Source organism: Protopterus annectens, chromosome 2.part1 (genome assembly GCF_019279795.1).
Source record: "Protopterus annectens isolate FY-2018-M chromosome 2.part1, PAN1.0, whole genome shotgun sequence".
Lineage (NCBI taxonomy): Eukaryota > Metazoa > Chordata > Ceratodontiformes > Protopteridae > Protopterus > Protopterus annectens.
In genome coordinates this window covers 691,566,578-691,593,092 of record NC_056729.1, presented here as the reverse complement: position 1 = coordinate 691,593,092, position 26,515 = coordinate 691,566,578, and positions in this window count along the sequence as shown.

Genomic DNA, 26,515 nt, shown 5'->3' with positions numbered 1-26,515 from the left:
CCATGGTGGTGGCAGCAGCCACCAAAAAGGAGATGTCAGAAACTTCTTCCTCTATCCATCCTCCTAACAGATACGGGACACACATGTATAGTTGTGCAACTTTTGCCATGAATTCACTGAACTATCTCACACATTTCACAAGACTGCAAAGATACCTCCTAAAAGAGCTTGGAGATGCTCTTCAGGCTACGGTAGCTGTAGGAGCTTTGGACAAAGTTGCTTCTCACCTTGCTACCCTAAACTCCATAGTGAACTCATCCATGCATCTCATCTCATATGCAGCTGATGGAAAGAGTAGGGCAGCGGTACAGGAATTGCTCTCAGTAGACACTCCTGGATGCACTTGTGTTCCCCTTTAAGTCATCCTTTAACACGCCCCTTTAATGTCTTGTCTCTTTTCGGGCCCAAAGTTAAGGAAACTTTGCCCAGGTGTGAGCAGGAAGGAATGACTCTTCCATCGGAGTCTGTTTTTCCACCCGTACTAGATCCTAACCCAAGGGTCAAATGGGAGGAAAGAGCCTTTTTGGACACATGTAGTGAACCCCCCTTCATGGGCAGAGGAGAGGGTAATAATGGAAGACACTGCCCTCGTGGCAGGGGGGGGGGTCCACAAAACCAGGTAAACAGAGACTAGTTCATTGGGAAGCCCTACCAGTGCTCCTGAAAGGAGGCCCAACTGTCCTACTATGGAGGCAGTTGGGGGTCGCTTATCTTTGTATCCAGATGGCTGGCTCAAAATAAACAACTGGGTACAAAGTATAGTTTCCAGAGGATATTTAGTTCCATTCGCCATTCCTCCTCCATTGACAAAAACCCAGACATTCCACCCAGTTGCAGACAAGCAACAGTAGAGGTCCAAATGTTTAGTCATCCAGCCAGTCCCAGCACACCAAACCGGATCCGGAACTTGCTCAAGATTCTTTTTAGTTCCAAAAAAGATTGGACTGGAGATGGATTTTGGACCTCAGCAGATTAAACAGATCTGTCAAGAAAGAGAAGTTCCAGATGGTCATGCTTCAGTCGTTACTTCCCTTCTTAGGGAAAGACAATTGGATGTGCTCAATAGATCTCCAGGATGTGTACTACCATATAAAAATGGCCAGACCATTCAGAGATCATCCTCGCTTCCAGCTGGGAGCCAATCATTTCCAGTTTCGAGCCCCTGCCCTTTGGTTTCACTACAGCCCCCAGAGTGTTCAAATTTATGGCAGTGGTCATGGCTCACCTGAGGCATTTAGGATTCTAGGTGTTTCTGTACTTAGACGATTGGCTCCTCACCACCACCAGACATCAGCTAATTCAAGCCAGGGACACCACTTTTACTCTCTGCAATCAACTGGGCATTACCATAAATTCAGAAAAATCTGCCTTGTCGCCATTTGTTTCCAGCAGAAAGGCTTTTACTACTTTGTCAGCAAATCCATACCATCATATCCAGAGAGAAGGCTCCAGCATCAGAAGTGCTGAAGTTGTTAGGGATGACGGCAGCTGCAATAATAGCGATACCGTTGGGTCGCATGCAGATTCTACAATGGCTGCTATTCACTCAATGGTCTTATCAAGAGCTTTCAGTGTCTCATCTCATTATTGTAACCAACACATGCAAAAGGGATCTTTGGTGGTGGTTGACCTCGCCAAGTAACGATAGGTCGTCCTTTTATTCTACCCTCGCCATCAGCCACTGTGACCACAGATGCTTCCCTGATAAGGTGGGTGGGGGGGGTTTAGGGAAGAACAGCCCCCAAGGCACATGGACTGAACAAGAGACTCACCTGCATATCAATGTCCTGGAGATGAGAGCGGTACTTTTGGCATTGCAGTACTTTCAGGACTCTCTCCCTCTGAGGACAATTACGATTCAGACGGACAACATGTCAGTGGTCTGGTACTTGAACAAACAAGGAGGAACCAGGTCCTATCCCCTTTATCAAGTGGCCCTAAGAGTATGGCAGTGGGCTACATCTACCCAGAGCTTTCTGATAGCAATGCACATCCCAGGGAAATCCAACGTGCTTGTAGACAAACTGAGCAGGGCAATTTTGTTGCTTCATGAGTGGTCCCTCAAAAAAGAGATAGCGGAGGGAATATTCTGCAGATGGGGCCAGCCTTGCTGTGACCTTTTTGCTTCCCACATGAATGCACAAATGCAGAAGCTACTTTGCCCTGATTTCCCCTCTGGAAGATTCCCCAAGGGACACACTCGTACATGATTGGCCTCCAGGTCTCCTCTATGCATTCCCTTGATACCCAAAGTACTACAGAAAGCAAAAGCCCTGTGAAGGACCATCATTCTAATAGCCCCTCATTGACCTCATCAGATTTGGTTCACCTTCCTTTGACTTCATCTGTTGCCTTGGATTCTGGACCCAATTCCAGACCTGATGCATTAGTTGGGGGCTCTTCATCCATCTCTTCAGTCCCTAAAATTGACAGCTTGGCTGCTCCAATTCCCAACATAGCCAGGTTCCATAACCTCTCAAACGAAACGCAGCATATTTTAATATCTTCTCATAAATCCTCTACTAGGAAGTTGTACCATAGCAAATGGAGGAGATTTTCTATATGGGCTTCTCAGAATAACATTGACTCCTACCAAGCCCCCATTTCCTCTATATTAGAATTTCTGACTATGCTTTTCAACAAACGAGCTGCAGCAGCTACAGTTTTGGGTTCAACTTGCCGCCATCTCTGATTTTCACCTTGGCTTTGAAGGATTGAACATAATGTCACACAAGCTATCCAAAGCCTTTCTCAAAGGGACCCTCCACCTCAGACCACCAGTGAAATCCCCTTATACTCCATGGAACCTAAATTTTATGCTTTCACGCATTATTCACCCACCTTTCGAGCCAGCTTCCTCATGTGATTTGAAATTTTTGACTTGGAAGACTATCTTTTTAGTAGCCATCACATGTGCCCGTAGAGTATCAGAGCTACAGCCCTTGTCCATCAAACCTCTGTATTTGGTTTTTCATGCTGACAGTGTCCCTGTGAACAAATCCTTCATTCCTACCTAAAGTTTGTACTGAAGCTAACCTTAACCAAATCATAGCTTTACCAGTGTTTTTCCCCAAACACACCAACAACTTGGAGAATATGCTGCACAAGCTTGATGTTCATACACAGCTCAGATTTTACCTGGATAGATCCAGAGAGTTCAGAAGATCAGAGCAACTTTTTGTTTCCTTTTCAGATTCTAGGAAAGGTATGCCAGTGGCAAAAACAACACTATCTAAATGGTTATCTGATTGCATCACTTTCAGTTATTCAGCTGCCAATTTACCTTTACAACACAAAATTAAGGCTCATTCTACCAAAACAGTATCCACATCCTCAGCTTTTTCTGCTAGGCTTCCTATAGACAATATTTGTGCAACAGCCACTTGGTCAACACCTCATACCTTTATCACTCATTACAAAGTTGATGGGGCCTCCTTTGGATATTCATGGTTCACTGTTGCAGTCATTACAGTAGGGGTAATCTGCTGGCAGGTTTCCCTCAGTCGGCCTGATTAACAAAGTCTTGGGTCCTGTGTCAGTTGCTGTCCCTTCTTCCATGACATCAGGAGTATAAAACATGCAGCCGACATCATTACATCAGTTTTTCTTGCCCCAGATGTCAGGTGCCCCCCAAATGGGGAACAAAATATATAAATACTTTAAAACACAAAAATATACCTCCAAACAAAAGCAAATACACCAAAAAGGCTTTTAAGTGTAGTAAAAGAAAGGAGAGGCATAGAAAGTGAAAAAACAGGGGGCTGGAGGGAGGGTAACCAGGACTGCAACAGTGAATATACTCTAACATCTACATTTATGGTAAGTGGACACAACTGTACTATGTTCGTGTTTCACTGCTGCAGTCATTACATTTGGGTAGATTCCCAAAGCTATGGTTGGGAGGATGGATTTATACAGCATTAGGACTGGCTATAAGGCCCTCAAAACAGCAGTGGCAAAGTCAGCTCTGGAATTAGAGAAAATTGGTAAATGATGGTGCTTGCTGAAAGTATGAACAGAAATCCAGGTAGCAGCTTCTAGAATATCCCTGGTAAAAACACCTCTGAGAAAGGCTGTAGAAATAGATGCAGCCGTGGTGGGATCCGATCCCCTGGGGAATAGGTTTTCCATGGTGCTTATAGCAGAAATGAATACAATGGCTTATCCATTTGGAAATGGTTTGCTTTGAAGTAGCTCCAAACCCATCTGTAAGAATGAAGACAAGATGAACAACTCACATGGAACGTTATGGTGAGTACATAACATCTGATATTGTTAATCCTCGCCCATTCCTTACACATGGGGTATCGGTTCCGACCTCTGAACCGAGCTGTCTATTTTCCAAGGTTGCGTCAGCTTCAAACTCTAGAGCTAAACTCTTACCCACAATCCCTCTCCCTGTTACCTCAGATTTCATTTGTCAAGTTGCCATTCGGTCATGTCAAGCTGCTTCTCTTGAGCCAAGTACAGTTTGTTGTTTAATAGTCATTTATATTACTTTTCTGTCAGAAAAGTTTCTATTTCGTTGTCTCTTACCCTATCGCATCTAGCGACAATATTTTCTTGAGGTTTTCTTCTCTTTTCTCTACCTTTTTACTGTGAGGTATTCTCCCCTTACCATCGTTGGTAATCTTTCCTTTTTTCATACCTTCAGGTATTCTTTTGTACCATTGTTGGTATCCTTTTCCATCATCTAATTTTACTATCCTGGCAGATAAGAAAGGTAGGCCAGGGTTTAAACAGTGTTCTGATTGTGGACACAAACTACCTACTTCTGATGCACACTCTTTGTGCATTTATTGTTTGGGGGAGTCACACTCCGCCCTGTACTATCTGTGAAAACTTTTCAAACAGAACTTTGTTGGAAAGGAAAAACAAGTTGTTGTCCCTAGCTGGGGACTTCCACCAACCAAAACCTAAAAATGTTAGTTTTGGCTCTGAAGCTCACTCAGTCAGCCCCAGTGCTTTTGGTGCCAAGACCTTTGGCACCAAGGCCTTCAGCTCCATTACTAATCTCAGCTCTGTCTTCTCCTGCAGCCTTCACTATATCTGCACTGAGGGGCTCCTAGGTTCAGACTATTACCACTGTATAGGCACCGACCATTCAGTTGGCACAGACCTTGACGGCTCTGACACCTTTATTGTTGACTCCAGTTTTGTCGCTTCCAGCTTTGGTACTGACAACCACTTGGGGGAAACTCACAGGGAAGATGCTCCTTTCGGGGCAGAGGGGGTCCATGTAACCAGGGTTCCAGGGATTATTTTCCTGGCTAATCCTACCAGCACTCCTGAAGAGTGGCCCAACTCCTTTCCTCTGGAGGTGGTTGGGGGACATTTCTCCTTGTACCCTTCTGCCTGGCTAACCATCACCACCGTTTCTTGGGTACAAAGGATTATAACCAGAAGTTATCATATCCCCTTCCATCTTTGTCCTGTGCCTTCAAAAAACCTTCCTGACGTTCCACCCAGTCAAAGGGAAGAATCAGCACTAGAGATAGAAAAGCCGCTAAGAGAGAAAGTCAATCAAATAGTCCTTCCAGACCAGATAGGATCTGGATTCTACTAGAGACTATTTTTGGTGCCAAAGAAAACCGGGGCCTGGAGACCGATTTTGGATCTGTGTATTGAACAAGTTTGTGAGAGTACAAAAATTCCAGATGGTCACAATAGTCTATCCTCCCGCTTTTGGAAAAAGATGATTGGATGTGCTTGATAGATCTTCAAGTTGTGTACTACCACATAAAAGTGGACAGGCCATCAAGAAGATTTCTGCACTTCCGTGTGGCAGCCAGTCACTACCAGTTCAGAGTAGTGCACTTTGGACTCTCTACGGCCCTCAGAGTGTACACAAAGTGCATGGCAGTTGTCACAGCTCACTTGGGACTTCAAGGATTCCAGGTGTTTCCATACCTAGACAACTGGCTCATTTCTTCCCCCACCAGACATCTACTGGAAGAAGCCCTGGCATACTCTCTCCTCAAAGGCTAGGCATAACCATAAACTGGCAAAAATCCAATCTCACCCCATTTCAGTCAACAGAATTCATAGGGGTTATCTTGGACACAAAGAACTGCATAGCTGCCATTCCAGAGCACAGAATTTTAAGGATAAAGCAACAACTGATTCCAATCCTTTCAAGGGAGAAATCCATGGCTCACTTGATCCTACAGCTGTTGGGTTCCATGGCAGCCTCCATCACCATTGTTCCCCTGTCCAGGTTTCACATGAGGCTTCTACTCACCCAATGGTATCCCTTTCAGCTATGATTCGAGTAATCCCCAGGTGCAAACAGGATTTAAATTGGTGGATGCCACACAATCTGTCACAATGGTCTTGCCCCTTCTCCCCCCAGCAACCCAAGCCCACAGTGACCATGGATGCCTCCCTGATGGCGGGGGCTATGTCAGGGACAGACAGTCCAAGGCACTTGGTCTGAACTGGAGGCCCATCTGCATATAAATGCTCTAGACCTGAGGGCGGTGCAAGCATCCCATCCCCTGCTGCCCTCTGGGACAGTTGCGATTCAGTCAGCCAACATGGCGGTGGCCTGGTACATCAACAAGCAATGTGGAACCAAATCTTACCCCCTTTGTTGAGAGGCCATGAGGATATGGCAATGGGCGATGGCTACCAACAGTTTTCTTCTAGCAATGCACATTCCTGAGAGTTCCAACGTGATAGCAGACTCAGCAGGTGCATTCTTCAACCTCACGAGTGGTCCCTGAATCCCTTGATAGCAGTGGAGATCTTCCATGGCTGGGGCCGTCCTTGCTGTGACCTGTTTGCATCCCCAACCAACTACAGCAACTACTTTGCCCTGATTCCCCCTCTGGGACAGTCACCCAAGGATGCTGTAGTCCACAATTGGCCCTCTGTCTTCTTTACGCATTCCCACCCTTTCCCCAGTTTCTGAAGAAAGCCCGTTGGTTGAAGAGCAAGGTGATCCTCCTAGCACCATATTGGCCTTGACAGATTTGGTTCCCCATCCTTTGGCCTCACCTACTAGATCGACCATGGATTCTCCATCCAACCCTGGAGTTGATCTCACATCCACAGAACCGGATTCATCCCAACTTGAACAGCCTCACAGGTTGGCTACTCCAATTCCCTTGATTGCCAGGCAGAATGATCTTTCTTTACCAGTACGTGACATTCTCATTGCATCTCATAAGTCTTCCACTAGAATTATGTATCTGAGCAAGTGGAAAAGATTTACCTGTTGGCTGAAAGATAAACAAGTAGATCCCTTCTCAGCAGCAGTGTCCATAATACTAGACTATCTGGCTGACATTTTCCAGTTGGGTCTATCGGCCTCTACCATTAGAGTTCATTTGGCTGCAATTTCTAATTTTAATGAGGGTGTCCAAGATTCCTCTCACATGTCTCACAAATTGTGCAAGACCTTCATAAAAGGTGTGAATCATCTGAAGCCGCCACCTTTTAGAGAAACCTATTCAACCATGGGATTTATTAGTTCTGCAAGCTCTGACAATGCCACCTTTTGAACCAGCCTCCTATTGTGACCTCAAGCATTTGTCATGGAAAACCTTGTTTTTGGTCACCATTACTTCTGCCAGATGTATTTCTGAGCTTCAAGCTTTATGTATCAAGAGTCAATACTTGATTTTTCATAGAGATAGTGTCTCTGAGAACTAATTCATCATTTCTGCCAAAAGTGATCTCTGAAATGTCCATTAATCAAGCCCTTGAATTGCCAGTTTTCTTTCCCAATCATTCAAACCGAGGAGAGTACTGCCTACATACCCTAGATATGCACAGGCAAATTGTAAATCTGACCAGTTATTTTTGGCTTTTTCAGGACCTAGATTAGGATCTGCTGTTCCTAAGGTCACATTAGCTAGATGGTTGAAGGACTGTGTGACCTTCATTTATACACAATGTTATATCTCGTTGCCTACTACTATGAAAGCTCATTTAAGGTCGGTGGCAACTTCTGCCTTCCATGCCAGAGCTTCTTTACATGACATCTGTGCAGCTGCAACTGGGGCTATGCCTTATACTTTCATCAATCATTACAAATTGGATTTGGCCTCCAGGGGGAAGAGCATTTTTCAGTTCTATGGTGCTCAGGAATGTCCTTCCATGAGAGCCTCCCAGAAATGGAGGTAGCTGGGGCCTCTGTCCCATGTGTAAGGAATGAACAAGGATCAACAATATCAGATAAAAAAGTTATGTCTTACCATAACATTTCATCTGTATTGTTGATCCTTGTTCGGTCATTATTGCGAGTTTGAAGCTGACACTAGCTTGGAAAATGGCTGGCTTGGTTCTGAGGTTGGAACTGATGCCCCATGCGTAATGACAATGAGGATCAACAATACAGATGGAACGTTATGGTAAGACACCTTCTTTTTCATTCATCCCTAAGCAACTCTTCAACCCACAAAAATTCCTTTTCGGTTCTATCAATTAAACAATACCAAGACAATACTAAGGGCTACCATTGATGAAAACCTCAAATTTGTACACCACATAAAACAGACTGTAGAGAAAGCCCATCAAAAATGGGAGCCCAATATAGAGGCCAACTCTACCTACCAGAACAGGTTTTGCCTCATTTCTTCTCATACCTATTGTCTATATGCAGTCCCTATACTCATCAATTTACAATCCAATCGACTCCTTACTTGATCAGTGCTATAGTATAGCAAAATGTGCTGCCAACCATCATTATAGGACACAGCATTGCCTCACACTAAAGCAACTTCATGGCTGAAATTAAGGCACTATTTAGCCTGCTTACAGCTCATCACAACACACAAGCTTATATATGATGCACACAAATCTAAACTATTCTCCAGGTCTATGGTCCCAAAAGATCACTGACAAAATGTTGCTAACTGTAATAAACTCAGTATGCTTGAAACTTGCTATACAGCCTGGAATTCTATACCCCTCACTCAGAATATTGGAAAACAGTAAGTCTTTCAAACTACACTTGAAGGATCAGCAAAAAGTACTTAGTATGCCCTTGCACCTCTCCTGGGATAACCTAAAGGCTGCCTATCTCTCAACTTCTTTCCTGGGTGCCTCTACTTACTAAATGGCTCTCATAATCCTGCTATTATAACACATTCAAGTCTACTGCTCTTTGTACTTCCTACAGTTATTGTCAACTTCACAAATTACAAAAAAAATTCTGCTATAAAATTTTGTAACAAATCAAGTATATGTTAATCATAAATCTATTTTCATTTCTCTGACTTAAATGCAACAATATATTTTTATTTTTCTGTGTGCTACTTCCCTCTCAGTTGTAGAACATGTCTAAAATGTATGATCTGTTTTACTGTTTACTCATTTTATTGTGGAGCTTTTCTCCCCTGGCCTGTGCTGAAAGGGGACAGCTTGTCTAACCAGTTGGACCACCCTGGTAAACAAACACAGTAAACTAAGTGTGATAAATACAACCCTGGCATGAAGGGGGTGCTCTTGTTCCACTTTAAGCATGGCTCAGTGACTACACATATATGTATGCATTCAAGATGCAGAACTGCCTCCAAATCAGGCTGTTTGTTTTGAAGACTCCTTGCATTGAGATACTGTCATTTGATTTGCTGGCTAGGTTATGTTCATTAGATGAACTCTGCCTAAAAATGGTATAACAGTGCAGCAAAGGCTTTGGCTAGAATGTAGAAACACTTGCACAGGAGCAGTTAGATTATGCCTTGCAAAGCAATTTGGATGGCTAGTCTTGTCCCAGGGAAGGACTTGCTTTACCCCCCCCCCAACAAGAAATACCAGCCACGTGTTGAATCTAATCATCATCTTGACTCCAGGTGTCATTCTTGGTGAAGGGAGAATACCACTCAAAATAAGAGTCTTACCCTTAGCAATAATGCTGTAGTCATAATTACTGAGGGAGAAGGATCCAAGGGATTTTGATATGTCAGCAATCATGGTGCCTGAGAAGCATGGTGACCCTATCCTCTTTCAGCTTAGTGATGCTGGAGACAGTATGCCTAACAATGGAGTTAACCAATTACTAGGATGCTTCCAGAATCTGACTTATTTGTTAGACATTGTAGTTGTTGATGAAGGGGTACATATATTAGGTATTTTTGTGGAGGTGGATTGATGCCTGCTCTAGGAGGCTTTGGTAATGATTTTTACACCATCAGTGTATGATACTTCATTTAAACACACATGGTCCTGTGAAGCATAATTTCCTCAGGTCTAGCCCAATTATTGCACATTGGAGGAGTAATATATACATTCTGTCAGACTTCCTAATAGTGAATTAAAAATCTTCCATGCGAAATATTTTATTTCTTCAGAAATCTACCCTTCTTTTTTATATGTTCCCTATACATCTTACGGTTCCAGTCACCACCCATAAATAATAATCCCTGCCATACTTCTCAACCTCTCAGCACAAGAAATTGGGATAAAAGTAAAAAAAAAAAAAAAAAATAGGAACACATTTCAAATATTTCTTTCTTAAACCTCTGAAGTTGCTAAAATAGATTTTCTGAAGTATGAAGTTCAGATGTATCATTTACTAATTTCAATCTTCAATGATTTGAATTAAAATAAAAAAAACTATTAATGTTATGAGGAAGAGGCCACAAATAAACAAAAATCTGGACAGTTCAGAGCTATGCTCCTTGCTGAAGGCCTATTTATCCCAAAAGTCTCATAAGCAGCATTTTAGGTGGAATATAAATACACGACAGCATAATTCTCCCCCTTTGTCAATAACATCTTAGTTATCACAAATCTACCATTATTGTCTTTTCCCCCCTATTGCAGCCCCCCAGCAATCAGAATTACTTCCCTTTAACCCTGATATTCTGAATGTCCACCCTGAAATCAATTCTTTATCAAATTCACACACATTCTATCCAAATGGGTTACTTGAAACATTGCCATGTGCACCCTTATTACGTTTTAATACAATTCAATACTCTGCTTTTTGTCTGTACCTGTAGGGTCATTGGCAATTGGACAGACTAACCATTAAGACAGAAGGCCATTATTCATATTATGTACGACTGTTCTGTGGCATATTTTCTGCTTGCAACTTACAAGTAATGTTTGGCAGACTGATTTGTTATGCAGTTGCTTCTTCTCATTTTCTTTTTAACCTATACCACATTTGTCAAGACTTTTGTTCTTCATTGGAAAAAATAGATTTTTCACCCCCCCGTCCCTTAACTTTAACACAAAAAACTATGTATATTTAAAAACAAAGAGGTTTACCCCTCTGGATGGGAGCTGTTTCTCCAAATCAACAGCTATACCCACAGGCATTTCTTATTCTAAAATTAAGGTTGGCTATGTTAAAACCAGTGTTTCTACTTAAACGGCTAATTTCCATCCTCCCCCCCAATAGTTGTAAAAAATCAACTAACTTGCTTTAGTAAACATCGACTTTTAGAATTAAAAAGGTGTACTGGTTACCTTTAAATAAAATAATTGTATACTGTTACATTAAAAATATTAAGGCTGCCGGGGAGGTTGTTTCAAACTTCATCTATTTAACTGACCTGTCTGCTAATGTACTGTAAATATTAGCGTACATTGTACATGTCACTCAGCAGATTATATTCACACCTCTTCTAATTAAATGCTTGCTAGCACTTAGCGCCAAATAAAAGCCATTTATAATGGGAAGAAAAAAATACATCAGGCAACTTTGCAATTCTCAACATAATCTTTGTAATTTCCATTCAAAACCCACAGATCAAATCTCTCATGATTAATCGCTTGCCTCTGAAGGATGGCCGTCTCCCACTCAAAGCACATGTCGATGGAAAATATAGTTATTGGCTTTGCAAAAGTAAGAATTACCATTTCCAGGTCTTTCATATTTTTCTAAGCCTATTTACTTAACTTCTAAAGCTTAAACCAAGGACATGAATCTGGATATGGATATCCACTTCTATTAAACAACAAATTATCTTAATGCTGCATAAAGTGTAATTAATATATGTTTATATTCCCACCACAGCAGCCCAAGATCACGACATTGTATTATCTTTAATTCAGCTTTCCTTACTGCAGTGTAAAACCTGGGCACTTAGCAAATAAAAAGTGCTATCTTTAACAATATACAACAGTCACTGCTAAGATTCCCCCACCTCACATTTAAATTGACCCTGATTGTACATTATACACCACTGACTTAAATAAAACATGCAATCTACAGCACAAAATGTACAAATATTAATAAAATAAAACAAAAAAAAATGTTTTTACCTGCAGTTACTATTTCAGTCTTTTCAGTGTCCTAAACATTAGTGACATAAACTGCAGTTTATGCTTTACAGTTCACCCATTAGTTTATCACAGTTAACAAAATTCCAGTATATCAGCCACTTTTTTTTTTTGCAAAACCACATTTCATATGTCTGTTTCTGTATATAATGAAATTGACTCCTTATACTCTCCCATTTATACATTAATTCCACATTATCGCTAGTTTTCTGCCTGATCATCTCCCAACACCATTCTCTGTACAAGTCCAAGGTAATCCTGATTCTCCCAGTTAGTGCCTGTGGGTTTTTTTTTCCTGTAATGTAACCATTTGCATTTGGAACAATGGAAAGATTTTACTGGCAAAGTGTCTCTGTAAGCTTTGTTATTGTCAGAAAGGCAAGAAGCAGGGTGCCCTTCTGCTTGCTGGATCAAGCTTAATTGATTTAATTTTTATTTCCTCCTTAGCCTGTTCTGTACCCCCAAAAATATTTTTGATCTTCCAGGAAAAATATTCTGAAGTCGGCAGGATACACAGCAGCTTAAAGATACATGTAGCATCATCGAAGATCATTTTGGTGAACAAAAAAATACACCTTCAACAAACCCAACAATTTTGTTTGTGCAGGGATACCCCCGAAACTTGTATATACCAACTCCAAGGTTACACAATAGTGGGGGAAAAAAAGCAAACACTATTGTCAGTGAAAGTAATTTTGGCAAACGGGACTCAGTTTTTGAATTCACTGAAATTGTTTGATGAAACAATGTGTTCCTCAGCTTGGATCTCACAGCTGTTTCTCAAAATTCCCTGACTGTAACTATTCAGGGAATGTCAAGATTCAAACTGATGTACCCAGCTGTCTTCAAGGTATTCTTCCCTGGAGGGACAGAATCATTTTTTGATGAAGTACATGCTAAGGAGGAAATACAAAGGTTTGTCCAACAAAAAGTAAGCTGTGAAAAAAGGAGATTCTGCTAATAAAGAACACAGAGGGACTGTACCTGTGAAATATTTTTAAAATTTTCAATGGAAAATGTTGGAGATAAGGAAGGGAGCACAAGTGTGTTGAAATTGAAGCAGAGATGGGATTTCTGAGATGAACAGCAACAAAACCAGTAACTTAATATGGGATTACAATGCAATAATTATATATGTGAAATATGACAGAACAAGAAGATCTGAAAATATTGTACTTTTTCAGAGTTTGTTGGAATTGTGGGGGACTGTAAAGCATATGCCCTACTTCATGCCATTAGTGTTCAGAAAAGTGCTTTAGGGAGGGGAAGAGGAGGGAGAAAGTTAACTGTAAGTAAAGATTTTTTTTTCTTAATTACTAGTTTTGTGGCATGTCTTTCTTTGCATTCTAGAAGGTAAAGTTTTCCAAGTTATTTTTTAGGTGCAATGGGGATTGTAAACAGGTGCCGCTGTTCTTTTTTTTTTCTTTCTCCCTTCAGTTTTAAGAAATATAGGCACTGCAATGTAAAAAAAAAAAAAAAAAAAAAGCCTGGTTGAAAAGCATGATAAAAGAAAGATAATATGCCTTTTTCCAATTCATGCATGTGGGAATGACTGGATTAAAGACCTTCGATTGATTTAGTAACACGTTTTAAGAGAAAACAAGTAAATGAAAAAGAATATTGAATATTATGAGGCTTTTTTCTAGCAAATATATGTATGCTTAGTAACAATGCTGCAGCTAATCTTCATGTTTCCATGGAAATAATCTGATAAAGAGAAACTGGCTACAGTCTGGTGGAGAGTGATTTGCTATGAAAAAAAGAAAATAGAAAGTGGCTAGAAGATAATGTTCTCTGAAACCCTTCAGGGGTTCCCCCAAAGTAAATGTTTTGTAAAAACATTTAGGGCCTTTCCCAAGGTAGTTAATGTTCTTTGAAAACATTTAGGGGTTTTCCCAGCTGGAGAGGTATAAAGATAAGACAAAACTAATCAGCACTTAGTAGAAGCACAGGTTCCACCACGTGCCTTTAGCATGAATGACCTTTCTTGAAATCTGTGTGTGTGGCTGTCAGATGGGGAATTTTGTTCTTATTAGGAGAGTAAAACTTAAATATTTGAAGGTGTTAGTATTAAGTTAATAGGTTTTATGGGGATATTTTTTTTTTTGTTTGAAGGCTTTCAGTAAAAAAAAAAAAAAGCATTATAAGATGTGACACAGGCTCGAATGTATATGACAAGAATCAACTGTATAAAAGTTCAACCTGCCAACTAGTGTATGCATGTAACCCAAAAGCTGGAACTAGACATTTAACAAAAAGGTGTTATACATAAAAGGTGGGAATAACTTTTTTAAATGGCCTCACAGATAAATACAAAGAGTAGTGAACTATATTAAAAAATGTGCAAATAGATATGTTACAGGAGACGCACTTAGAACCGAATGTGTTAATTTAATAAAGGTTTTTCAGGATGGTTATTCAGTGGAATAGATGGGACAAAGGAAAAGAGGAGTTCTTATATTAATTTCAAGAGGAGCTACAATAGTGATAGAAGATGAAAAAAAGATAATTGCAGATTTGTAGTGCGGGGCAAGGGAGGAGGATTACATTGGCATGTATTTGCATTCCAGCTAAAACTGCTATAATGGAGCTTAAGAAAAATCTGTCAGAAATCAGTTGTCAGCAAGGAATATTACTTATAGGGGGGGGACTGGAATTTGATTTTTAGGTGTGTCTGGGGCCCCAGAAGGGAAAATATAACAAAGGAGGGTAGATTTTTGAAGAAAGTTATGAAAATATTTGGCATGGAAGTTGTGAATTCAGTAATAGGAGTTCAGAGTGAATTTACATATTATTCCCCAAAATATAAAAACTGTGCTAGGCTTGACAGAATTTACATTTCACAGGAACGTGCATTTACTTGAAGGTCTTGATACACACCCAATAACTATTTCAGATCATATGCTAATAATAGCCAAAATGAAAACACATGGTAATGAAGGTGCTTTCCCACCTATCTGTTAAAAAGAGAGGAATTTAAGGAATAGGTAGTGACTATTATTCAGGAGCTGTTAGAGGATATAAATTTCTTCTGAAAATAGAGCGAGGGAGTGGGATAAAGTTAAGGTGGAGTATAAAAATAAGGTGGAAATAAAAGAAAGGGAGCTATGGTTAAGCAACAAGAATTATTTAGAGGGATTGACAAATATTAAAGTATTGCAGAAAAAGGGGAATCTCACAGAACAAGAGGAGGATCAACTGCAGAATGCTAGGCAGAAAATAAGGGATTACCTCAACACAGCAAGCTTAGAAAGATTGCTGTTATGCAACTGTTTTTTGATCACGCTAGAACACAAAAACTTTTAGCTTAACGGCTCAAGCAACAGAAAGTAGAAAGGGCTGTTGCCAGACTTCGAGAGCCTATAACAAATAAAGTAATAAGAGATCATGTAGAGGTATTAGAAATATTTCAGAAATTCTATGAGAGTCTCTATAAAGTAGAGAAATATGAAACTCAAGAAAAGATACAAATGAAAATGTTTATGGAAGAAATAAATATGCCAAGGTTAGAAGTAGATTAGGCTCAATTACTAACAGGATATGAGATAAAAAATGGTGATGTAGAACCAATCTAAAGGAAGGTCTCCATGTATAGGTGGTATTCCTGTAGATGCATGGAAGCTAGGAGTAAAAAAAAACTTAGATATAGGTTTTCTCCAACACTATCTTATGAGAAGTACCACCTTCCTGGAAGAAAACAGTGGTAGCTGTAATACCTAATGAGGGTAATGACCCATTAGATCTAGCTTTATACAGGCCCATTTCAATACTAAACCATGATTATAAAGTATTCATGTCTATAATGGCTAAATGAATGGCAAAAGTAATGCCAAAACTTATAGATAAGGACCAATGTGGTTTTCTGGAGGGAAGGCAAACATTTGACAACATTAACAGAATATTGATGATCCAGAGGGAAGCGGAATGTAAGAATATACCATTGTTGTTGGGTCTAGATACAGAGAAAGCATTTGACAAAGTAAGATGGGACTTTGAGTAGGGCAATGGAAGCATTTGCATTTGCATTTCTTGAAAAAATTATAAGGTTGATTAGGAGAATATATGAGGGATTGGAGGTGAAAATTAAAGTGGGTGGGGTCCTCTCTAATAATTTCTGCTTGAGCAGAGGAACTAGGCAGAGGGGGTATATTTCCCTTTTAATATTTGCATTATATTTTGAATGAATAGCAAATAAAATAAGGGACTCAGACATTCAAGGATACAGTTGGTATGGTAGTCAAGAAAAGTAGCTTTATTTGACGATATTTTGTACCTGAAAAACAGTGTTGTGGACCATTTCAGATCTTTTTAATGAAGCTAAAACAAAGGCAATAGCAGTAAATTATGTACCCACACATGAACAGGTTGAGAAATACCTGCATTTATGGGGACAAGATAAAATGAAATATTTAGGAGTATGGATTAAAAATGGTTATAGTGTTGTGGCTAAGGATATGTGGGAAGAGACTAAACAAAAGATAATACAAAAACTGAGAAGATGGAAGCTTTCAAATACGAAACAGCACAAACCAGGAAATAAAATCTGGAGTCAAAGCAATAGGGTAACACGTAATATAAACCACAGTAGTCACAGGAAAATAAAATTTAATGAAGCGCTTTTCGTCTGTGATATTACACAGACTTCCTCAGACAATATATTTTACAAAACAGGCAGCTTAAATATTGCAGCAGTGCTAATTCAAATGGTCATTAACCAATCAAACAAGCTTTAAATCATAAGTAAAATTTAAAAACATACACACATAATTACATTAAATCAAAAAACATTATGTATGATGAAAGTTAAAAACTAAACCCTAAAAGTTCAGACAGTCCTTAGCCTAGTCGCCTGTACAGAAACTAACCACTACCTAAGGGGTGTAGATAGAAATCACAATAAAATAATACTGTGTTAAAAACTGGTAGAACCATAATAACATATTTATCTAACCAAGTTCTTAAGTTTAAGAAGGCTGCTAATAGAGCAACCTTCATTGAGACCCGGTAAAGCGTAGGCATTTAATCTGATTTGCCAACGCAATTCAGATGCCTCCAATAGTAGATGTAAAGGAGCTCCTCTAATAGTGTCATGCAACTGTTCAATGACCATATACTTAAACTGGTGGTCCCCATGCTGGATAATATGTTTAGCAAGGGCGTTTTCATCTTTTGCTTTACTGATTGCATATTGGTGTTCGTAGATCCGATCTCTTAATCTACGCTCAGTTTTGCCAACATAGAATTCTGTGCATTTTTGGCATAGGGCTAAATAGACCACCATTTTAGAGTTGCAAGTACATCTACATCTAATATCATATCTAATGTTATTAATGTCAAATCTGTTTGATTCAAGAATATGGCGACATTGATTACAGTTTTGACATTTAAACATACCGGGAGTGCGGGTACTCTGCTGCTCGGGTTGTTCCAACAACCTTTTCATGTTTTTACCCCTTCTATATGTGACCTCTGGTCTATCTCCCAGTTTGTTCAAGATTGCATGATTGGAACGGAACAAGTTCCAGTTCTTAGTGATAATGTCCATGATAAACCTGCTACTCGGGCAGTATGTAAGAATTAATTTAGTGTTATTATGGTGAAGTAAACTAATTTCACCCAATGGTGCTGGTGTTCAATATAGGTTTGTACATTCCACTTGATCTTTTGTTAGTAACCTCATTAACTAAGTTGTCTAATAGATTGAGTGGGTAGCCTCTATGTAGGAACATGTTCTTAAGTAAATTACATTCCTTAAGGAAGTCATCGTCTAAGCTAACCATCCGGGCTGCTCGTACGAGCTGGCCCTTAGCTACTGACCTTTTTTGGTAGCTGGGGTGGCAGCTACTAAAATGGAGAAATGAGTTAGAATATGTAGGCTTTCTATATATACTAGCCACATATTTATTGAGGGTTACATTTTTCACCAACCATACGTCTAAATAAGCTATTGCCTCAGTATTAAAAGTAGAGGTAAACAATAGAAAGTCGGTGGAATTGTTAAATAGATCTAATAGTAACAGACTCTCAGCTTTTTCGCCCTCTAATAGAATAAAGATGTCGTCCAGGTAACGGGTATAGTACTTGATCTTAGACACTAGTACTGAATCATTACTTAATACATTCTCCCTTTCCCAGTACGACATCACTATGTTAGCCAAACTGGCTCCACAAGGCGACCCCATGGCCACCCCTGTTTTTTGAAGATAAAAATTCTCTCCCAGTAAAAAGTAGTTGTTAAATAGGATCAAGTCCAACAGTTCGATCACAAGGGAAATTTCATGGGGTGGAGCACCCTTACTTTTAAGAAAGAAGGCTACCCAGTCTAAAGCTATCTGCAATGGTATACAGGTGTATAAATCTTTGACATCTATTGTCAAGAAATTATACTCTATACTGAATGGGGTTTTGTTGATTTTATCTAGAAAAGACCAAGAGTCTTTACAGATTTGCTCTTCTTCCTTAAGGTATTTTTGTAAAATTGTGTCAACCAGCTTGGCACAGGGGTATGTAGGAGATCCACGTCCGTCCACTAGTGGGCGCATGGGTGGATTAACTAAGTCCTTATGTGTCTTGGGTATACCAAAGATACAAGGATACCTAGGAAATAAAGTGGTAAGGTATTTGTGTTGTCCTTGATTAAGTCTACCCTCAAATAACATTTCATCCAAAGAACTCTTAATCTTACGATATGCATTATTAACCTCAGATCTTGAACTAATCATATACGCATCATTAGACAGTAGGTCTAACATCCTGTCAAAATAATCAATCTGATCAAAAACTACAACCCCGCCACCTTTATCAGGCTTACAAATTCTTAAAGAATGTATCTTAACAAATTCTAATAGAGCCATTTCAGCCTTCCCTAAGTCATTGGTACCTGTACATAAATGCAAATTACTGTGTCTTAAATCAAGTTCACAGGTGGTCTCAAATGCTTGTACTAGTGGATGCAAAGGTGGGTTAAACATACTGGGAACAAAGATGTCAGATGAAACATTATGACTAAAATCGCTAGGTTCAAACAACAGATTAAAGTTCAATTTACGAGCAAACATCTTGATGTCAATAATGGTGTTAACTAGATCAAACTTCTGTTGGGGTACATAAGTGTACCCCTTGGATAAAAGGTCAAAAATGGTGGTCTATTTAGCCCTATGCCAAAAATGCACAGGATTCTATGTTGGCAAAACTGAGCGTAGATTAAGAGATCGGATCTACGAACACCAATATGCAATCAGTAAAGCAAAAGATGAAAACGCCCTTGCTAAACATATTATCCAGCATGGGGACCACCAGTTTAAGTATATGGTCATTGAACAGTTGCATGACACTATTAGAGGAGCTCCTTTACATCTACTATTGGAGGCATCTGAATTGCGTTGGCAAATCAGATTAAATGCCTACGCTTTACCGGGTCTCAATGAAGGTTGCTCTATTAGCAGCCTTCTTAAACTTAAGAACTTGGTTAGATAAATATGTTATTATGGTTTTACCAGTTTTTAACACAGTACTATTTTATTGTGATTTCTATCTACACCCCTTAGGTATTGGTTAGTTTCTGTACAGGCGACTAGGCTAAGGACTGTTTGAACTTTTAGGGTTTAGTTTTTAACTTTCATCATACATAATGTTTTTTGATTTAATGTAATTATGTGTGTATGCTTTTAAATTTTACTTATGATTTAAAGCTTGTTTGATTGGTTAATGACCATTTGAATTAGCACTGCTGCAATATTTAAGCTGCCTGTTTTGTAAAATATATTGTCTGAGGAAGTCTGTGTAATATCACAGACGAAAAGCGCTTCATTAAATTTTAAGATGGAAGCTTTATTATATGGATATGAATAGTAAGATACAAGCAGTTAAAATGTTTTAGTCCCTTTGGTTTAGTCTTATACATAGGTCTGGCATATTTTTATCGACCAGCAGAGAAGTTGTGAGTAGCAATTCATAAAGAGCTGAAGGACTTTATCTGGGAGGGGAAGATGCCGAGAGTCGTGGGATATGATGATTCTTCCAGTAGAACGGGGCAGATTGGGATTACCCAATTTGAAGGGGTATTTCAGAGCTACACAGTTAAGACTCCTATACATAGTACAAGCAGAAAGATATAATTCAAAGTGGAAAGGGATGCTGATGAAACATAGGGGAAGCGTAATAAACAAGGAGAGACTGGGATTTTGGATGCAGGCCTTTAAGGAGAATAGCAATAATCATGCAGAATATTATATCCATAAACTAGCAGAAAGTATTCTAAGCACTAAACCAACTGCAATTAGGGATATAGACAATAGGCAAGAGGGGCCAGAATTTATTGGAGAAAACTGGCAAAGGAACCAAGGTTTGGGAGCAAATAACTAAAGATGACAGAATGGGAAGACACTAAGAACGTATGTGGACTGCAGGTTAAAGATTACCTTCCCTATCAGGGATAGATGAGAGTATAGGCAAACAGAAATAGGGGGATCCGCAATGAAAGACCAGCACTGGTACAGTTTTTTTTTTTAATAGAATCTAGAACAGAAGTTGACATTTAAAAAAGGAATAATTAAGTAGAGCATATAAAATATTGCATGATAACTATAAGAATCAATCAGGGAGGTTATAAAGGATTGGGAAGAGATGTTGGATAAGCAATTCACAAAGAAACAATGGGAGGATATATGTATGTCTCCCAAATGTGCAACAAAATCTAGAAGATTTAGGATTTTTGTCTGGAAATGTTTACAAAAATATTTTTATACCCCAAGTAGGCTCCAGAGAATGTTGCCTCAGGCAAACAGCAAATGTTGGAGGTGTAATGGGGAAGAAAGAGGTAATTGGGAACATATTTTCTGGGAGTGCTATGAATTGGCAGACTTAAAGAATTCCCTGTGGGATGCACTGCTGGAGATGCTGGATGGGCAGATTGGTCTGATGAGGGAAGATGATTTTTCTGAACTCTGACACAGAATCAGATTTACCTAGGTACGGTAAGGCCTTGCTGTGTCTAATAATGGTGGCTGCTAAAATGCAATTACTAGAAAATGGAAATCAAAGACTAAGCCAACTAGAAGTAGTGAATATAGTAACAGAAATTGAGATTTTTAGCAATGGGTAGGAGCAAACTATATAGGGAAAAATGGGAATTGTAGGAACAATACATACAAGAGAGATGAGGTTTAAAAGGTGCCAGGACTTAAATGAGCTATGTAATTGAAAAAGATTGGGTAGTTTATAAGTGATGTATATGTTTGCAACTGGGAGTGTGTCAGTATGGATTACGATGTAAAATGCTTGCAACTAAGATTGTGTCTGTGTGGTTTGTTTTCATTAGTATAAATGTATGATTGCCTATTTAGAAAGTAATGGTTTAATAAAGATGTTTCTAGTTAAAAAAGAAAAAAAAGGCAGGAATTGAATAATTTATGTAATGTTGCTTACATTATATGACATAATATATGTGAAGTAAAATGTGTGTTTATTATAGTGTGATTACTTTTATATGAATGTAAATTTGCCTATGTCACAAGTGATAATTCAATAGAGGTGTTTTAAAAAAAAAAAAACATTCCTTGACTTCAGGGATCAACTTGCTTCTCCTTTACTTTGTGTACATTGAATATTTTCTGCAAACACTCTGCTGTACCCAATTTTAAATATTCTCCCCTTGTCACAATTTTGTCAGGAGCAACTCTTTCAGCTGGTATGATTGCATTTTTATTAATATAGCTACTGATAACTTTCTCATGGGCAGATTTGGAGCATATGCATGATGTGCCCCATCAATTAAAAAAACTCCTGCTGTGAAACGCCAGTCCATTTGCTTATGTGTACTGTCAAAAAATAAATGCAGTCTTTTTCTTCCACTTTCTTTGCTACAATAGAAAATCTCTGTGTGCTCCATCTTCTAATTAGTATTTTTTTAAACAGATTTCCCTGAGAAGCTGCATGCTCAGACAGCCTTTTCTTTTTTTGTTTTGCAGTTTTATCAGTTCATTTGAATAGTTAAATCATATTTTATTGATTCCAGCCTTTTCTTATTTGACAGTATATATTCATTCAGTGTTTTGCTTATTTAAACAAATCTAAGTGCATTTGATTTTTTTTCCTCTAAACTACTGGAAGCCATCACCTTTTTCATAGCTGAAACTTGAACTGCTTTTTGGTGAACAGCTGCAAGATTTTTCCCAGCCAGAGTTTTTTTCTTTTCCTTTTCTGGATTATCTTTTTTTCTCCATGTGTATTTTTTTCTGGCATCCAGGCAGCATAATGACTAAACTGATTGCTTTTACTGGCTTTTTTCAATTTGTTTTCACACAGTGATGGCACTAACCAACCTGTAGCCATCTAGGAAGTCTGACCTGGCTGACTTCTGTGCAGTTCTCTACACCCCTTCCTCTTGGTCCATTCGGCCTTAAATGGGGAAATGTTTCTTAGAGACTGAGAAATGCCCTTAAGGCATTATATAGGACTGCCACTTATTTTGCCCGAAATAAACAGCTAGCTTTACAGCAGCAGGGCTGACTACAGTCCAGGACTGACCAAGAAAGGGGCACTTAACTATGTTTGACCCTGCCTAGGGAGCTACTTTAAAGGATCTGTGAATTCTAGACATGTTCACAGTTGGCTATTTCATACAGCTCTTAGATTCTCCATCGGAAATAGTTAAAATAATAGACTGTGTTTGCAGGGTTCTTGGAAAAACTCTAAATTTAGTTGCTGACTGAGGTCATGGAGGGGTTTCCTTTGTCGGAACAAAGCCATGGCCTCTGCTTCCACTTTTTCTGGTTCTGAAAGGAACATGATTTCCATCTCATTCTGGATACAAAGTATAACTTAAAACACAAGGAAGGATGGGGTCTTCAGAGTCAAGTGCCACTTAAAATACTTTATTAATAGATAGCAACATTAAGCGCTTTCGTCCCCAAAATAACAACTTGTTCAGGCTCTGAAGAAGTCCTGTTATTTGGGGACAGAAGTGCTTAACATTGCTATCTGTTAAAGTATTTTAAGTGGCAGTCGACTTTAAAGACTCCATCCTTCCTTGTGGTTTGTTACTTGGTTTCATGTCTTTTGCCTTTTATTCATTCTGGATACAAGCAGCTTTTGATAGCATACTCCACACATCCGGTTCCAAATGGCAACCCTTCAGCATATCATGCCATTAATGCCATCAGATGCCTGGATGTTTTGCTGGATTTGATTGTTGCCTTTTGGTATGTCACTACCTGGAAATTGTACAAGATATTCGTTGGATTCACTCAAGGTTAGTATCACCTACATGATGGCTGCAACACTGATCAACAGCTTAACTTCAACTCTCCCAGTATGAAAACAGAAAGTTAGAAACACCACCCAATGATATTGTCAGCATGAGTAAAATTCAGTTATTTACTAAGTAAGTACACTGCCTGGATGCTAGAAATGAGGAAACTAAGAGAGCCTGAAAGAAAACCAACTAGAAAAGGTGAAGAGAAAACACTGGAAAGAATCCTGCAGTTGTTTAGCAAAAAGCAGTTCAAGTTCCAGCTTTGGTGCAAGACATGGCTTCCAGTAATCTAGAGGAAAAAAGACAAATGTGCTCAGAGCCGATTTAAATAAAACACTGAAACAGGATATCAACTCAAAGTCTGGAAAAAAATGGAAGAAGCTTTAAACAGATTTTCAGATGAGCTGATAAAGCTGCAAAAGTCAGAGATTGAAACAAAGAAAAGGCCAAGTATGAGTCTGCTCAAGAACAGATGTTTCAAAAAATGGTTGAATTAGAGTATATAGCAGGTAGGGAAAATCTGAGATTTTCTCTGCTGTACATGAAAAAACTAGAAGGAACAGACTATTAATTTTATGAAGGCCCAAAGAAGCAATTGGACTGGTCTTCCACAGCAGGAACTGCTAATTGAAAGGGAACACTATGTGTATGCTCCAAATCTGGCCTTGAGAAAACAGCCAAGATCTTTATTGTAAAGATGTAAATCTACCAACAGAAAGAGTTAATCCTGTCAGAACTGTGGCAAAAGGGTGAACTACTGAAAGTTGGAGACAGTAGAGTGTTTGTGGAAAAATGATTCATTCTACACCAGACAGAAGAGAAACAAATTTATTCCAGTAATCAGGGAATTGTAAGAGGAAGATGTGAGTTTTAAGATGCTGTATCTAGCTGTCTTCAGAATATTTTTCCCTGGATGATTAAAGCCATTTTTGATGCAGAACAGGCTAAGGGGGATATGTAAAAGTTTGTCCTTCAAAAAATGAGCAATTAAGCAGAAGGGGACTCTGCTTCTCATTCCTTTGATAACAAAGCACATGGAGAGACACTGCCAGTGAAACCTTTTCCATTGTTCTGAAGGAAAATGCTTGATAGAGAAAAAACACAGAAGCTGACCAGAAGAATCAGGAGTTGGGAGATGGGGATTTGCAGTTCCATTGTGAAATTTGTGTGTAAGAATACGTAGAGAGAGTGGACTTTTGTTGACTCTGTTAAACGTGTGGAGAAATGAAATGCATTTGTCTCACTCCATGTCATTGTTTGGAGGGACTCTGAGGGGAAAGGAAGAAGGAAAAAAGGTAACTAAGTAAAACACTGTTCTTAATATTTCTATGAAACTATTCACAGTATAAATTGTATATTTTATAGTAGAGTATTTTTAGTTTTATGAAGGTTTTTTATTAAAACAAAAAGTTTTGCAAAATGTAACGTAGGTTCCAATGCTGATGATAAAAATATTGTATATAGGATTAACCTGCCAAACAATGGGTACATATATCCAAAAAGCAGGAAATAGACATTTAAAAGGCTGCCATGTATAATAGGTGGGGAATAATGGCAACACTTTCCATATTATCTTGGAATGTGAATGGTCTCAAAAATACAGATAAAAAGGAAAGAATAAAGAAGTTATGTACTTACCATAACATTCCATCTGTCTTGTCCATTTTCATTCCTCCTCGACTCATAGGTTCAGATCCTAGGCATCTGATCCAATGTGGCCACTGTAAAAGTTCATGGCAACTTAGAACTTTTGAGCTTCTCCCTTACCCACAATACACCATCCCCCATCACCTCAGATCTTGTTTGCAAGCTATAAAAGAAAGATGTTCTCTTATAACCTTATATCAGATAGAGAGAGAGAAAACTAGACAATCCCACATCCAGAGCTGGTAATGTTTGTAGGATATTAAAAATTTTGTAAGATATAACACATTTGTTACATCTGCAATCTCTTCTAAAATAAACCTAAAAAGGTTGGGGGAATCGAGGAGGAATGAAAATGGACAACACAGAATGAATGTTATGGTAAGTACATAACATTATCTGATGTCAATTTTCATTCCATCCTCTACTGATGGGACAGAGTCCCCAGCTACTTAAAACCCTGTGTGGATTCAAGGAACGATATTTCTGAGCACCACTGAGCTGAAAGATGCTCCACCACTGGACACCAGATCCAGCTTATAATGAGAAATAAAGGTGTGAGGGGGAAGCCCAAGTTGCTGCTGAACAAATGTCGTTCATGGAAGTTCTTGCATAGAAAACTGAGGAGGTAGCTACAGCTCTGGTTGAATGTGTGTGTACTTTGTATGGCAAAGTCATACCTGGTTTGTTGTAAGTAAAGGAAATACATCAGTAAGCCATTTAGCTATGGTGATTTTAGATAAAGGTGATCCCAGTTTCAGATCAGCAAGGAATACAAAATTGATCAGTCATTCTGTTATCTTTTGTTCTCTGTAGATAGAAACATAATTGTCTATGCACATCTAGCAAATGTAACAAGTATTCTCCTTTGTTGGAATAATTCAGGAAGAAGACTGGTAGATTGATGCATTAATTAATGTTGACGTGATACTATCTTGGGCAAAAAGGATGCATTGGTTTGTAAGGAGACTATATCCTTATGGAAAATGAGATAAGGAGGTTTCACAGACAATGCCTGCATTTCAGAAATTCATCTGGCAGAAGTGATAGCAACTAAGAATAAGGTCTTCCAAGACAAAAATTTAAGGTCACAATCATGGGCAGACTTGACAGGCGGAAAAATCAAGAACTGCAGTACCAGATTCAGATCCCATAGTGGTGTGGGATCTTTAAAAGGAGGTTTGAGAAGAACTGTGCCACATAAAGCTTTACACAGTTTGAGAGGCTACTGAACGGCCATCAAAACCACTGTGAAAATTAGAAATTGCTGCCAACTGGACTTTTACTGTAGAAGAACTGGCCCCTTGGTTGAAAAGCAGTGTCAAAAACTCCAGCATGTGACTGACTGGGGCCAAGAAAGGGTCTACATGCAATGTC